The following is a 15,147-nucleotide window of genomic DNA, read 5'->3' on the forward strand; positions in this document are numbered from 1 at the left end:
GGAGCTGGCAGCAGAGGCAGTGAAACACAGAAGGTCCATCGCAGAAGCAGCAGAGATGCCACAGAAGACCAGAGAGCTGGCTAATACTAAAGGTGATCCTGGGGTGCTCCAAGCTGGACATTGGGCCATACCCAATATGTTTGAATACCGAATACTTAAAGTGCAGAGGCAGCAAGGGCGCAACTCACCTTTTATGGGGCACCAATTGCAGGAGACCTGTAACCCTCATTGGCAACAGCGAAGAGGCTGTGAAGAAGAAGGAGAGAAGTGAAAAGGGCACAACTCCCCTTTTATGGGACATTAATTGCGGGAGACCTGTAACCCGCATTATCAACAGCTAAGAAGCTGTGAAGCAGCAGTAAAAAGGTAACTGAGGCACAACTTACCTTCCATGATATGCCAACCTGGGGAAACTTGTCACCCACATTGCCAACAGCCAAGCGGCTATCAAAAAGCAGCAAGGAGGCAAACTGAGTGCAATCCTGCTTCCTTGGGACACCAGCTTGGCGGAACCTGTAAACCACATTGCCACGAACCCACAGACTATAAAAAGAGGTAGCCATTGTTCAATCCTCCTCACAAGGGATACTGGTGGGGAGAACTCTGGAACAATTATTGCCATTGAAATCACTTGTAGTTGTACGAGTTTATGTTCCTGGCGGGAAAGTGAACCAGAAAAGGGACCATTAGTAGTTAGTCCTGGCAGGTGAGTATTCCAGGAAAGAAGAAGATATTTTGAAGAAGTGTTGTGGCAGAAAGGTGAGGTGGAAAGAACTTGTTAACGCTAATTATCATTTTGACATACTGTGGTGCCATCAAAGGTTGTTAGGTAGTTGCTGTTCTATACTGACAAAATCATTCCAATTGAAGAATAACTGCGAGGTGCTAATATTTGGTTTTGAATCCTGAAGAAAACAATTGCTTTGGTTTATGATCTTGTGTTTTGAAAGAGAGACATTTATCTTATCAAGAAGGATACTGTGGAGGATAACAACTGTTTTGATTTTCCAAGATGTGTTTGTGAAAGAGACCTTTACTTTGACAGGTGGAAGGACACAGTGAAGGGAAAATACATTTTGTGTTGAACAGAATAGAACTTTGTTGAATCAGAACTTTATCACAAATACTTCTGCATTGATTCAGGGGAAGAGAGTCCAACCCTGGTCACAATGAGTACTTGTTCATTATATAAATTTGAACTTTCATCCTGTTTGTGTTTGTGGAATTGAACTCAACTCAATATTCCTGGTATCGTTTTGTTGAATGTATTAGTGTGAGGGTTATAGACTTTTTGGACACTAGGTCTTTCTTTAGTTTTAGTTTGTTAGGTAGGGACATACTCGTAAGGATAGGGAAAGATAGGCATTTATCTCACACCTTTTACTTTAATAAATGACAAATATTGAGAAAGATATACCTGTGTGTCCGTCTCACATTTCTGACCCCACACATATGGTGTCAGCAATGGGATCAGATTCAATTGATACATATTGGGGGTACCCTTACATTTGAGAAACTTAGTAAAAGAGCTTCTGATCCTACCATTGCTACCAAACAATCTATATGGTTTGATATATATATAGTAGCAGAGGCGAATTACTTCAACCTGGAGACAGAGAGTTGATATCCACAGACTTGGTTCCTGTTCCCCCCTGGCACTTACATCAGACTTGCCTCTAAGTCAGGCCTGGCCTGGCGCTACGGCCTAGGTGTGTTGGCTGGAATGGTTGACCCCGACTATAGTGAGGATGTCAAAGTACTGATGCAAAATAACGGGAAAAAGACTTACCATTAAAGCAGGGGAGAGAATAGCCAAAGGAATATTAGAAAAGGCTGTTTCCAAAACCCAAAGAAACTGAGAACAGTAATGAAATGGAGAGAGGGTCACAGGGTTTAGGAGAAGCAGATCTATAACTTCCTCCTGAACTAGTAATAAAACCTATCCCCACTGTCGATGAATAGGCTGAGATTATGCCAGATTTCGCTTTTGCTCAAAAAAATTATCCCTTGCTAACAGAGCCATTTCTTCAGGGAATGCCAGAAGAGGAAGGAAGGGAAAAGACTGGCCCTTTTATTTTCCTAAAAACTGGACTATTGTATAGGGGAGATGTTGGACTGGAGGGTATCCCTAGGTCGCAGATTATGGTACCTAAAAGCCATAAGAATATTTTTCTAGAGAGTGCTCATTCTCATTTAACAGGAGGACATTTTGGAAGCGCAAAAACTTAGTTGAGTTGGAAAATGTGAACCGATTCTACTGGCAAGGAATGTATGCTGATTTAAACACTTTATCAGTACTTGCGCCTCAGGCCAGAATTCCAGTACTCAGATTCCTCCTCCCATTCCCTTACAGCCCTTGTCAATTATAGTGTACTGTAGAGACCCCAGGCCGGTCCATAGTGTCAGGGTTTTGCTCTGCAGTACTTTAAGACGAGATAGCTACACCTTGAGATGGGGTTGCAGGTTTTCTTGCTCCAACACCAATAAATAAGGACAACTGAATGGTTTGGTAAAGGGGAGTCTGTTTAAAGACAAGTACAAAAAAAAGGGGAAACATGGAAATCAACAGTGATGCGATAGCTCGTCTCGCTTCAACTCCCAAAAACTTTATACAAACAATAACATTTATACTCAATACTCATCACAATCTGACGTGTAACACTCAAAAGTTAACATGCAATTCTTTTGGTTGGAAAAATGTAACTTTAATATAGGTGCTATATCTGGATATGGTAACGGAGTGCGGGGATTGGATAAACACTATCAGGCGGGCGTCTAAGCCCTTCCCTACGGTAGACGTCACTAAAAGTACAACGTCCCATTGTTTCTACTAACTATAGGACCCTAGATTATTTGGTCCATTGTGATTGGGTTGGCATCAACCCCGTGCATAAAGCTCTACTTTACTTAGCAGCAAGCAGAATGGTCAGCCAGGTGCAGGATGCCCCAAGATTCACCCGGCCTCCCTTCCATCAATTATTACATTAGTGACTATGTGTCAATTAGTTGGCTGTGGTCAGCCTCGAAACTGTATCTTCTTGTCAGGAAAAGTTATGATATCTCTGTGTGGGTGACAGCCAGGCATAGGTGTGAATCCGTGCCTCTTCTTGCTCGGATGGACACATGCTGATCACACCGCGAATCTGCCTAGTTTTCCTTCTATTTGCACATTTAATTCTTATTCGGCTTGCCACCTGCCCGGGCCTCCTTATCTCGGCCTTCCTGAGATAGGCTGTTCTGTTCTTAAGTTTCAATTCCGTGAAGCTACTGTTCGCTCCTTCTATTGGTCTGACCTTGGCTCTTCCTGGCTCACATTGCCTCTGCTGAGTTTTGATTCAGCCATCTCTTCTCATTTTAGCTGGAATACAAATCCTGTCCTGTTTGACCTCTAGTAACCTGAGTTAATTCTGCTTTTGTGTAAAGTGGACTTGCACTTATATAACATGCTTCGTTTTGAGGTAGATTGTGTATAATGGTGCTTGCCGCTCTATTCTTCTACTTAGCATAGCAAGCCACACTGTTTTCTTAGCTTTCTTGCAGTTACAAGCATATTTATAGGCATTAGCGGGTTGAATATCTTCATCCTGCTTACAGTTTAAGTTCCTTTGTCTTTCATCAATGTTCTCTTCTTTCAGTTTCGCGATATCTTTATGTATGCCATTTCGTCTCTTTGTGTCATCCTTGGGTCGTCATATCTTCTATGGGTGCGTCAGTTCAGGCCCTCGTGACATCACCATTCGTCTTCCATGAAGGACTTTTTGGTTTCTTCCTGGACAGTACTTAAGAGATCTTCATTTTGTTTCATTTGCTGGTAGCATTTTCTCAATGGATACCTTACTGTCCATGGTTGTCTGATTATCGGTGCTTCAATAGGTATTATTCTTCTGATAGGCACTGGGCAGAGCCCTACTGTGGCTCTCTGCTGGTTTATTGGCTCATCATACGTCACATATCTCAGTGTGAACGTTCCAGGTACTTCAAAATGGGCGACTGGAGTGCAGGCCTCGCTCGGGACCTCCTCTACACTAGATGTACCTTTTTCTCATATAGGGATGGATATAGTGGGCCCTCTAGGAACCGCAAAACTAGGGAATTGATATATACTGGGGATCCTAGATTATGCCACCTGCTATCCTGAGGCTTTTCCTTTATGGAATAATACCTCAGAACAGATCTAGAAACATCTACTTCCCTTCTTCTCTAGAATTGGATTTCTAAGAGAGATTTTGACAGATCAGGGATTCACGTTTATGAGTAAACTGATGACAGAGGTTAAGGAGATCCTCCAGATTAAAACTTTATGTACCTCCATTTACCATCACCAAACTGGTGGTTGGTGGAAAGAATTAATCAAACCTTAAAATGCATCTTAAAGAAATCAGAAGAAGCAGATGGGAAAAATCGGGACATTATGAGACCATAGGCCCTATTAGCCTTTAGGAAAACACCTCAGTCTTCTCCTGGATTCTCCCCATTTGAGCTGCTTTTGTATGGGAGAGACCACAGGATGTACTGAATTTGTTATGGGAAAACTGGTAAGAGAGAGAGGGCTACCCTGCCCTTCTCTCAAACCGCTCAACGGTTGAAGGAACATATGGCAGTGGTTTGAGCTATAGTACAGACTAATATGGGAAAAACCCAAGAACATCAGAAAGAATGCTATGACAAGAAAGCAGTGAGAAGATCCTTTTCTGTGGGTTAAAAAGTATTGGTTTTACTCCCTTTCTCTAAAAACAAAATGCTCTCCAGGTGGCATGAGCCTTATGAGGACATAGAGCAAACAGGACCTTCTAATTATCAAGTCTCACAACCTGATCAAAAGATTAAAACTCACATATATCATATTAATCTTTGTAAAGAATGGAAAGAGAACCATATTCAAGACACTTCAATAATGTTAACCAGTCTATTGACTGATGCAAATTACACTAACGAGCTAATCTCTCGAGATCTGGCACAAAATCAAAAACAGGATTTAATGGACCTCCTACAACAAATCCCTGACGTTTTAGAACCAAACTGGGCAGAGTTAAAGGAGTGTACCATTATATTCATACTCCTCCAGGAAAGGTTGTGCATTTAAAGTTGTACCAAATCCCTGAGAGTAGGAAGACAATTATTCAAGAAGAGTTAGAAGCCATGTTGAACTTTTATTGAGCCATCACAAAGCCCATGGTCCTCCCCTATTGTGTTAGTCGCCAAACCGGACAAAAGATGGAGATTCTGTATCGACTTTAGAAAGATTAATGAAGCATCACAATTCGATAGCTACCCCATGCTGGTATAGATGATCTTATTGACAGGTCGGGAGATGCAGTGTATCTTTCTACAATTGATTTGACCAAAGGGTATTGACAAGATCCAGTCAATCCAGCAGATAAACCAAAAATGGTCTTTTCCACGCCTATGGGTATATTTTAGTTCAAGGGTTTACTCTTTGATTTACAAAGGGCTCAGGCCACCTTCCAAAGACTGATGGCTCAAGTACTTTGACCATATGCTTCTTTTTGTGGGGCTTATATCGATGATATTATCATCCAGAGTAAATCATGCCCGGAACATATGTCCCATTTATATAGGGTAACTCCAGCACTAAGGAAAATAAAATCAGAATCACAGTTAATCCAAAGAAGTGTCATCTAGCTAGGTCCACAGTGGAATACCTAGACTTCTTTGTAGGGAATGGGTTGGTCCAATCCCAAACTGAAAAGGTTAGGGTTGGTCCAATCCCAAACTGAAAAGGTTAGAGCTGTTGACAAACCCAAGCCCCTAAAGCAAGAAAGAACTAAGGGCCGTTCTGGGCTTAGTTGGCTATTACACGCGATTAATTCCTAACTTTGCATCCATCACGTCCATTCAGACAAACTTAGGAATGCAGAACCCCAGAACTTAACCTGAGTATCAAGTGTGTTTTGATAAACTGAAACATATTCAATGTAGTGAACCCGTCTTGAAGATGGCGGACTTCAACAGAGAATTTATTTTACAGACGGATGCATCACATACTGGTCTAGGGGCCATTCTCTCACAATGCCATAGTGGTATCAAACATCCTATCCTCTATATTAGTAGGAAGCTATTTCCTCGAGGGAAAAATGATGTGACTCTTGAACTTGAAGCCTTTGCTATTTAGTGGGCTGTGACATTTTTAAAATACTATCTAACGGGTAGGAAGTTCTGACTTGTTACAGACAGTGGAGTAACTTTGCTGAAAATGTTGGGGGGGACATGACATCTGAAGAAAAGGTGCCCCAGCCAAATGAATGGGGACAGAATGGAGTGCAATGAAAGTTGGGGGGACAAACACTGCTGCCCCCCCCCCCTAAAATTACGCCCATGGTTACACATCACGCCTTTCCGAAATGGCTAAGCCTTCAAAAAGGGCAATAACGCCAGAGTCATGCGCTGGTTTTTGGATTTACAGTCGTAGTGCTTTTTTGTTAAACATTGGAAAGGAAAAGAACAAGGGAATGTAGATTTCCTTTCTCGATTCCCAATAAACTCTGTGAAAAGCAGTGACATTAGGGGAAGGGTCTGTGATGAATCTAAACCTAAATCTAAGATGGGAGCAAACTACAACCATCAAATAATAATAAGGCAGTCCTAGTGGTGTCTTGTCAAATAAAAAGGGCCTATACTAAAAAACCTATTGCCAATCGTTAAAGCTAAATTACAAAATAGTGTGGGATAATGTTCACCAGAAAAGAAAGAAGTGTTCATAAAATGATAAATCAGGAGGGTATAACTGGGGTCTCACTTCCCCAAGTTTTTTACCACGAGACAAGGCAGGTCTCTCGATCACAGCACACTCCTGTGCTTCTCCAGCACAAGTTTACCGTTCGTTTCCAAAACATCAGGGCCTTCTGTGGCCAAGTCTCTTTTACACCAAGTCTTTTGCCTCAGAGGGCCTGGTGTGCTATAAACAACAAAAGTTCCTTTCAGTAATCTTCCCGTTGGGTGATTCCCCTTCACACATGGATCCCCGTCAACCGTGCTCTGATCCTTTTGTCACGCTGACCTCCCTCAGTCGGGTTCACTACAGCCTTTCATTAAAGATATCAGCAACTTGTAACATTCAAGACTCTCAATGTCATTTTAAACAATCGTTCATTGTGGAAATCCCTGAGCCAGGTTCACACTTGTCGACACAATGTTTAAGGGGTGTAACGTTTTGCTCTAATTCGCGGTCATCCCTCAGATGGGTTCACATTTGCCAGCTTAATAGAGTTCACTTGGTTGTAGAACCTTGTGGGATTCACTTCCCTTAGCTTTTCCCAGCCTCCGGTCAGGCATTCTCTTAGCCCCCAGTCAGGCTTCACCTTAGCCCCCAGTCAGGCTTCACATTCACCATTCACACAGTATTTCCCTCAGCAGGGCGCAAACGCCTGTTTCACAATGTCCAAATTTTGGAAATGGGTAAAGGACTTTTGATTGTACAAGGGATTTTGGCTCCACCGTTGTATGACCACCTTAACTCTCTATGCCGGCCTTTCCTATGGCCTCTTGGTTCTATAATGTTCACAAGGGGACCAGCCAAAGTATTTCGAATGGATGCCCACGTGGCACTGGACCACTCTGCAGCTGGTCTTTCTCTGGGCTTTAAAAGTTCATTAGCACACAAGTTCTTTGTTCATAACATGTTGCCGTTTCCAACCTTTGCTCAACACTGTCCGGTTTACTATCGGTTCTCCCTGTGACTCACCGGCTGGGCTGAACTCCTTGTTGTTTCTTGTCTCTGGAGTCAAGGACGGTACCATGGTAGAAAGCGTGTCTCCCTGCCTCGGTTATCAGTGCAGGAGGGTCCCATGCACTGTTGACATCTGTTACACCACATGTTAGCTGTAGTTCCCCGTCTTATGATTCCTTTCATGGAGGCTTTGCAGGTTTGGGTCAAAAAGGGCAAGGGCACTTCCCTCCTTGTTGTCCTTTCCAGTCTCGCCTCCTGCCTTCTCCATTTGAACTGCTGACCTGGAATGCTTGCTCGGGTGTTTGTCCTTGTTCAAAGTGTGCTCTCATGCCCTGCCTTTTATTCCTGTGGGGAAGGAAAAGGGCTGTCAGTTGTGTGTAGTTATTGTCAATTGCCTGACTCTGCCTGACCCTTGTGTTGGGGAATGTCAGGTAAACGGCTCTGGTGTTAGTCTGGTGTCTTTCACAGTGTAAGAAAGTGTTTGTGTCAGAGGGGGGCTCCGGGGGGGGGGGGTAAAGCTTCTAAATACAGAAAAGGTGTTATAAGGAAGGGGGAACCGTGTCTCACCCGTCGGTGTTCCCAGGTCCACTCCCTGAAGACCCCCCCATCCAGGTGATCCTCCCCCACTGGTCCACCCCCAGGAACTGGATCCAATAGTGATGGCCGTGTTCTGGCCGCCTGGATGACAGATCTCCGGGGACTAGAGGCTAAGACAACTTCAGGTTTCTCACAACCCAGTATGGGCCTCCTCTCATGTGGCTAGGAGAAGGCAGCCGCTACCTGATCCTGACCCTCGGGGTAGCACTATGTGGGAGGTTCACATGGGGGAAGACTCATGCTGGGAGAAATTGATCACTTCTTCCACTCAGGATTCTCCTGTTCCCCCTGGAGCATTGATGGCCTATTGTAAAATTGAGCAAATAGATGAAACTGCTTTGCCATCCATTATGGACGTCAAGGTCCATAATGCCTGTGGTACTGGGATGAGGAAGAAGGACTCAGAGTCAATGAGGATCATAGGTGCCTTTGAACATAATTAGCTGTATAGTTGTTGTAGTGTGAGGCACCTGAACAGGATATTTAAATCCAAGAATAAGATACAGCTGAGAGAAGACACTGAAGGAGTAGCAGAAGCAGCAGCAGTTCAGAATGTGGGGTTTGCTGTGAAAGCAGAAGGAACGCCAGCTGATGCCGATGCGGGACAAGAAGATATGCAGCACTGCAGACAGAGCACAGCAGGAAGCAGGGTAAGATTGGCCCCTCTGCCTCTCGGCCCGTGGCTGTACCAAAAGCGTCCCTGGGGAGTGGGGGCTGGTTTCTGCCCACTCCCGGGCCTGTTTGGGAAAAAATAAATGTTGTAAAAAAAAAAATTGAAAAAAACAAAAAGAAACCACCTGCAACGGCATCATTCTTCAAAGCAAGGTGGCACATGTTACCTTGCTTTGATGATTGATTTGCATGCATGATGTGTGCATCATAAATTATGATGCATGCATCATTCACATGCTACTGCAGCATGCAAAGTTGAGGGGCTGGGGCTGCCGGCTGTCACTGTGCCTCCACTCCAGGGGCCACAGTGCCCCCTGGAGTGGCTGTGCTGTTGTATTAGTGATAACTATGTATTAGTGATATTAGTGATAAACAACCAATTTTAGAGTAGAATAAGCATCCATTTCAGACTATGTATTTTGCGTTTCGCAAGTTGCAGTAATAGCATGTTTTGTTTCTGCCGGTCATCACAAGACATTCCATCTCCGTGTCCTTGGTCACTTGACAAAATACTTGTGCCTAAAAGCTTCTGTACAGTGTAGAAATATTTGACTATAGCACATCAAGTGGCCATTGACTTCATTGTGCCAAAATGAATGCTTTGTTGTAATGTGTCTATCTTTCCCATCTCCGTGGCATGCTGTTCAGGATGTTTGTTTGCATGTATGAGGTAACGAGTGCTCAGAGTGTGGGATGTCATGTGAGTGCGCTGCTTTCCCTATTTTGCCAACCTCTGAAGCCTGAAAGTAGATGGATGCAGGCTTTATATGCGGCCAACTTTGCCCCAGACCTGCAGATGAACTTAACTGGTCTGCTGTTAAATCTCAGTTATCAGTTTAATGGTATCCACTACAGAATAATTGTTCATTTTACTATAGCCTATATAATAGCTCAGTGGGTTGAGCGCTCGCTGCTGCGATGTGTGTGTGATCTGCATGTTCGATTCCCAGCAAGGCCATCTCAGCCTTTCATCGTTCTTAGGTCAATAAATGAGTACCAACACAGGTTGGGTGATATTGTATGCATATTTGTTCTATAAAAAAAAGCTTACGCGTAAGTGCTAAACAATAACATATTATCATTTGGCCTTGGACGTCTGCTTGGATTCACAGTAATTTAACAATATCGATCTATATAGACAGGTATAAATGATGCACATGGTGATCCATTCTTGTATGAAATGTATATCACATTAGTGAAATCATAATCATATTTTTCATAGTGTACTTAGGAACAATGCTATTTGATGCCAGTTCCTGTTTTGTCAAGGAGTGAAAGGTCGTGTTTCATCGCTTGCCGGGATGTCACTTTAGGGTGGGCTCAAATGACATCACTTCAAGGTCAAGGGATGTGAGGCGAGGGGTGGGCCACTTTTTTGAGGCAAGGGGTGGGCCACTTTTTTTGGGGTGTCCGGGCCTATTTTTTGTCCCAGTCCGACCCTGACAGGAAGTGGCATTGTTGACGGCTACAAGAGGGGAAGACCAGCCGCATGGAAGACAAGCTCCCAAGACAGCGTGAGCTACTCCAGTGAAGAAGTGGAACCAGAGACCCTACAGAGCTGTCAGAGCTCCAATGAACAGCCGTGCAGACCACTGAAGTCAAGCGGGAGCTGGCAGCAGAGTCAGTGGAACACAGAAGGTCTGTCGCAGAAGCAGCGGAGAGGCCACAGACGACCAGTCAGTTAGACTGCACCCAAGTTTGAATACCGAATACCTAATGTGCAGAGGCAGCGAGGGCGCAGCTCCGCTTTAATGACACACCAATTGGGGGAGACCTGTTACCCACATTGCCAACAGCCAAGAAGCTGTGAAGAAGTAACAGAGAAGCAAAAGGGTGCAACACCCCTTTTATGGGACATCAATTGGGGGAGATCTTTAACCCACATTATCAACAGCCAAGAGGCTGTGAAGTAGCAGTATAGAGGCAACTGAGGCACAACTTCCCTTCTATGAGAAACCAACCTCGGAAAACGTGTCACCCACATTGCCAACAGCCAGGGGCTATCAAAAAGCAGCAAGCAAGCAACCTGGGCGCATTCCTCCTTCCTTAGGACACCAGTTTGGGGGGAACCTGTAACCCACATTGCCACAAACCCACAGACTATAAAAAGAAGCAGCCATTGCTCAGCCCTACTCACAAGGGACACTGGTGGGGAGACCTCTGGAACACATTTTGCCACTGAAGTCATTTATAGTTGTAGGAGTTTATCTTCGTGGCAGGCGAGTGAACCAGGAAAGGGACCGTTAGTAGTTAGTCCTGGCAGCCGAGTATACCAGGAAATTAGAAGATATTTTGAAGAAGTGTTGTTTTGACAGAACAGTGTGGTGGAAAGAACTTGTTAATGCGAATTATCATTTTGACAAAATGTAGTATCATCAAAGGTAGTTCCTGTGCTATCCTGACAAAAGTATTCCAATTGAAGAATGATTGTGATGTGCTAAAACTTGGTTTTGAATCCTGAAGAAAACAATTGCTTTGGTTTATGAACTTGTGTTTTAAAAGAGAGACATACACCTTATCAAGACGGATACTGTGGGGGTTAACAACTGTTTTGATTTTCAGGGAAGTATGTGTGAAAGAGACATTTACTTTGCCAAGTGGAAGGACGCAGTGGAAGGAAAGGACATTTTTTAACTGAATAGAATTTTGTTTCATCAGAACTTTATCACAAATACTTCTGCATTGATCCAGGGGAAGGGAGTCCAACCCTAGTCACAAGGAGTACCTGTTAATGATATAAGTTTGAACTTTCATCCTGTTTGTGGAATTAAATTCAGCCAAATATTCCCTGTATAATTTTGATGTATGTATTAGTGTGAGGAGCAGAGACTTTTTGGAAACTAGAGGCCTCATTACAGGTCCGGCAGTTACCCTGCCAGTGCTACCGGCGGGTTGCCACCGGACCTGTGCACATGTGCTGGTGCCTGACTTCCCGGTGCCACCGGCTCATTACCAGTCCGGCGGCCGGGAAGTCAGGCGGCGGTAAATTTGTAAATCCCCATTCCCATAGAGTCCATAGAATATCCTTTCTATTGTCTGACGATTTTTAACTTAACACATAGTTCACATTTTTTACATTCGGTTTCTTTGGAACTTTCAGATTAAAAATTGGAAGGAGTACTGTGGGGAACGTTTTTCACAGTTTTCAAAAACCTTTATTGCGAATAGTATGGGAGTTCCATGGGAACTATAAGGTAAATGAACTTCACCTACTCCTTACTATTTTTGATTAATATCATTGAGCCATGATTACTGCTGGAGAGATTATGGTTCGGGAAGGTATCTCGCGTTCAAACCAAGCTAGGTTTGAGCGTTTCCTGAACCATAATCTCTCTGTTTACTAGTTACAAACTTTGTGGGAAGTTTGAGGGAATGGTATCACTCGCTGCCAACCTCCTATAACTTAATAACCAAGAGTGGAAACTAGCACACATAATTTAGAGCGATCCCACAATCCTGATCAATGATTACTGATGGTATTCCATCTCTTTTGTGAATTTGCAGATGTAATTTGTATTTTGCTCCTAAAGAAGGGACGGTTCATTCCCAAACACGTTGAGATTGTTCCTACTGTTTTTTTTTCAATATGTTTTATTAAGTTTTGAATGCATCACAAAGGGACATCACCAGAGAGGATCGCTCCACCACATGGTTAAGTATAGTATATTTACAGAGAAGACAAGTTATTATCACAAGGCCTAAAACGTGTCCACAATTGCCCTGTACGTCTATCTATTGTTAGGCCACTGAAGTTTCCCCACATCTCCTCGGTGTTCAGAGTCCCGTTTTCTGTTATAACAGAGAAAATAGAGAACATTTTCCAAATTGGGCTTTAATAGCCTGTCAACCAATGCAACAACACCCAGAGCATCCCCGTTCGTAAACAAAGCCCCTCTGAACATCCCACTCCCCACATACCCGCCCCATCCCCCACCCATGCATCAGTGTTTAATAAACATCAACAGATTCGTGCAAGATATATCCGCCCCCTCCCGACAGGAGGGTATCCAGGCCCTCAAAAGCACTTTTGTGGCTGATCCCCCATTCACACTCCCTTTCCACAGTCCCCATAACCAAGTGATCCAGCCCCACCACTTCCTTTCCCATCAATCCCCTCGGCTTCACTGCACCTAAAATCCCACACCTCAGCATTTCTCACCGACCAGACCTCTCAAAAAAGGGCACCCAAACACCTTCGATATTGGTCCGGGATTCATCCAAGAGGTGTGTCAAAAAATTCCATGTCATGGCTGACCCTGACCTTTGTCACCCATTCTTTCTTCTGCTGGGAGATGTGCAGTCTTCCATCCCTGGGCTAGACAGCACCTGGCAACTACCAGCATCACAATGTATCATATGTCCATCCTCCACTTCCTCTTCCTCATCTAGCCACACCCCGAAAAGGAGATGGCATTGCGATAGCATTCTGCTGATCCCATCCACCGCCTTAATCCATGATAAAACCTCCCTACAGTAGGCTTACACTTTGGGGCATCCCCAACACATGTGAATGTAATCACCCTTCACCCGATGGCACTTCCAGCAGCGTGGGTCATATTTCTTGCACATTTTAGCTTACACTGCGGGTGGATAATGCCACCTGTGCAGCAATTTCAGTGCCTGGTGCCTATACTGTAGGGACATCGTCGAGTATGAGACTCACCTGCACATTAGTGCCCATAGGGCATCGTCAATGTCCCTCCCCATATCCCACCCCAAGCTGATCCTGGCCGGGAGTGGCTCCCTAGGCCCCAACAGTATTGTCCTATACAATCGAGCTATGAGCCCGCGGGAGCCCGCACTTGAGATTAAGATGCGCTCAAAGTCTGTCAACCCCCTTCGCAAGTTCTCTCCCCATTGGGTCCCCGCTAGGGCACCCTTTAAATGTAAATAATAGAACACCGACAGCCTCCCCACTCGCAGGTACTCCTTTAGCTTGTCCAGTGAGATGAATATTTCCCCCTCCCACAGCTGCCCAGCCCTGCTAAGCCCTGCCTTGTACCACAGCTGGGATGCCAGTGGTTTTTCAATCGCATCTCCCAAGGGCGGAGCCCAAATGCAGCTCAAGTCCAACGGCCACGTAGATAGCCACCTATTCACCCCCTCATCCTTCCATAGGGACCTCAGGACTTCCAGAACTGGATGAAACAGTACCCTCCACGGGATACGCCCCCTGGGTACCCACAGTCACTCCTCAAGGGAGACCAGGGCTAGGATCTCGTTATCCAGCGCCACCCATTGCTTATCTGAGTGTGGGTCAAGATGGTCTATCATAATGCGAAGCTGGGATGCCCTGTAGTATTCTACAAGGTCTGGGAAGCTCAATCCTCCCTCCTCCTTCGGCAAAACCAAAGTCCCATAAGAAATCCAATGTTTGGTGCCAACCCACAAAAACCGCAATAGCGCTGCCCTAACTTCCTCACAAAACGACTGTGGGATTACCACTGGGAGCATCTGAAACAAAAATAGGCATTTAGGCAACACCACCATTTTAATACAATTTAGGCACGCCATGAATGAAAGTCGCAGCCGTGCCCACCTTTCCTTGTCCTTCCGCACTTCAGCCCATAGTGGCTGATAGTTCTTCCCAAAGAAATCCCCATAATTCCGTGGCACCTGTATTCCCAGATATAGGAAGGAGTCCCCCTGCTCCTGGAATGGTAACCCCTTAATGTACCCCTTATCTGCCGCTGCCAGCCCCCCCCCACCACGTAGGCTACAGATTTCTCCAGGTTAACCTTGAAGCCTGATAGAGCCCCATATTGCCCCAGACTTTCCAACAGATGAGGCACTGAAAGCACCGGCCTCATTCCTACTGTTATTTAAGAATAAAACCTCTGGATGTTGAAGTATTTTTGATAACATCAGACAAACAATAGTATACTACACTTAACTCCTTGGCGTTTAGCCTTTAGCAGAGTGCAGGGTACGGGAGTGCCCCCAAGTTGGGACACTCTTGTTGTATATTGACACAATCTATGTGCCGGGATTGTTTATTTCTCCTCTGCACCTTATGTTTCTTTATTAACTTCTGCGTAATTATTAATTTCTATAAGATCAAGTCTTTTCTTTAGAAATAGGTGTTAAGTGTACACATTGCTTTTTGTTTTTACATCTATCTATTCTTATTGATTTTTACTACTACATCTACCTATTATATTATGTTTTAAATACATGAAATAGATTTAGCT

This window comes from Ambystoma mexicanum, chromosome 10 (assembly GCF_040938575.1).
Source record: "Ambystoma mexicanum isolate Mex_15411 chromosome 10, UKY_AmexF1_1, whole genome shotgun sequence".
Lineage (NCBI taxonomy): Eukaryota > Metazoa > Chordata > Amphibia > Caudata > Ambystomatidae > Ambystoma > Ambystoma mexicanum.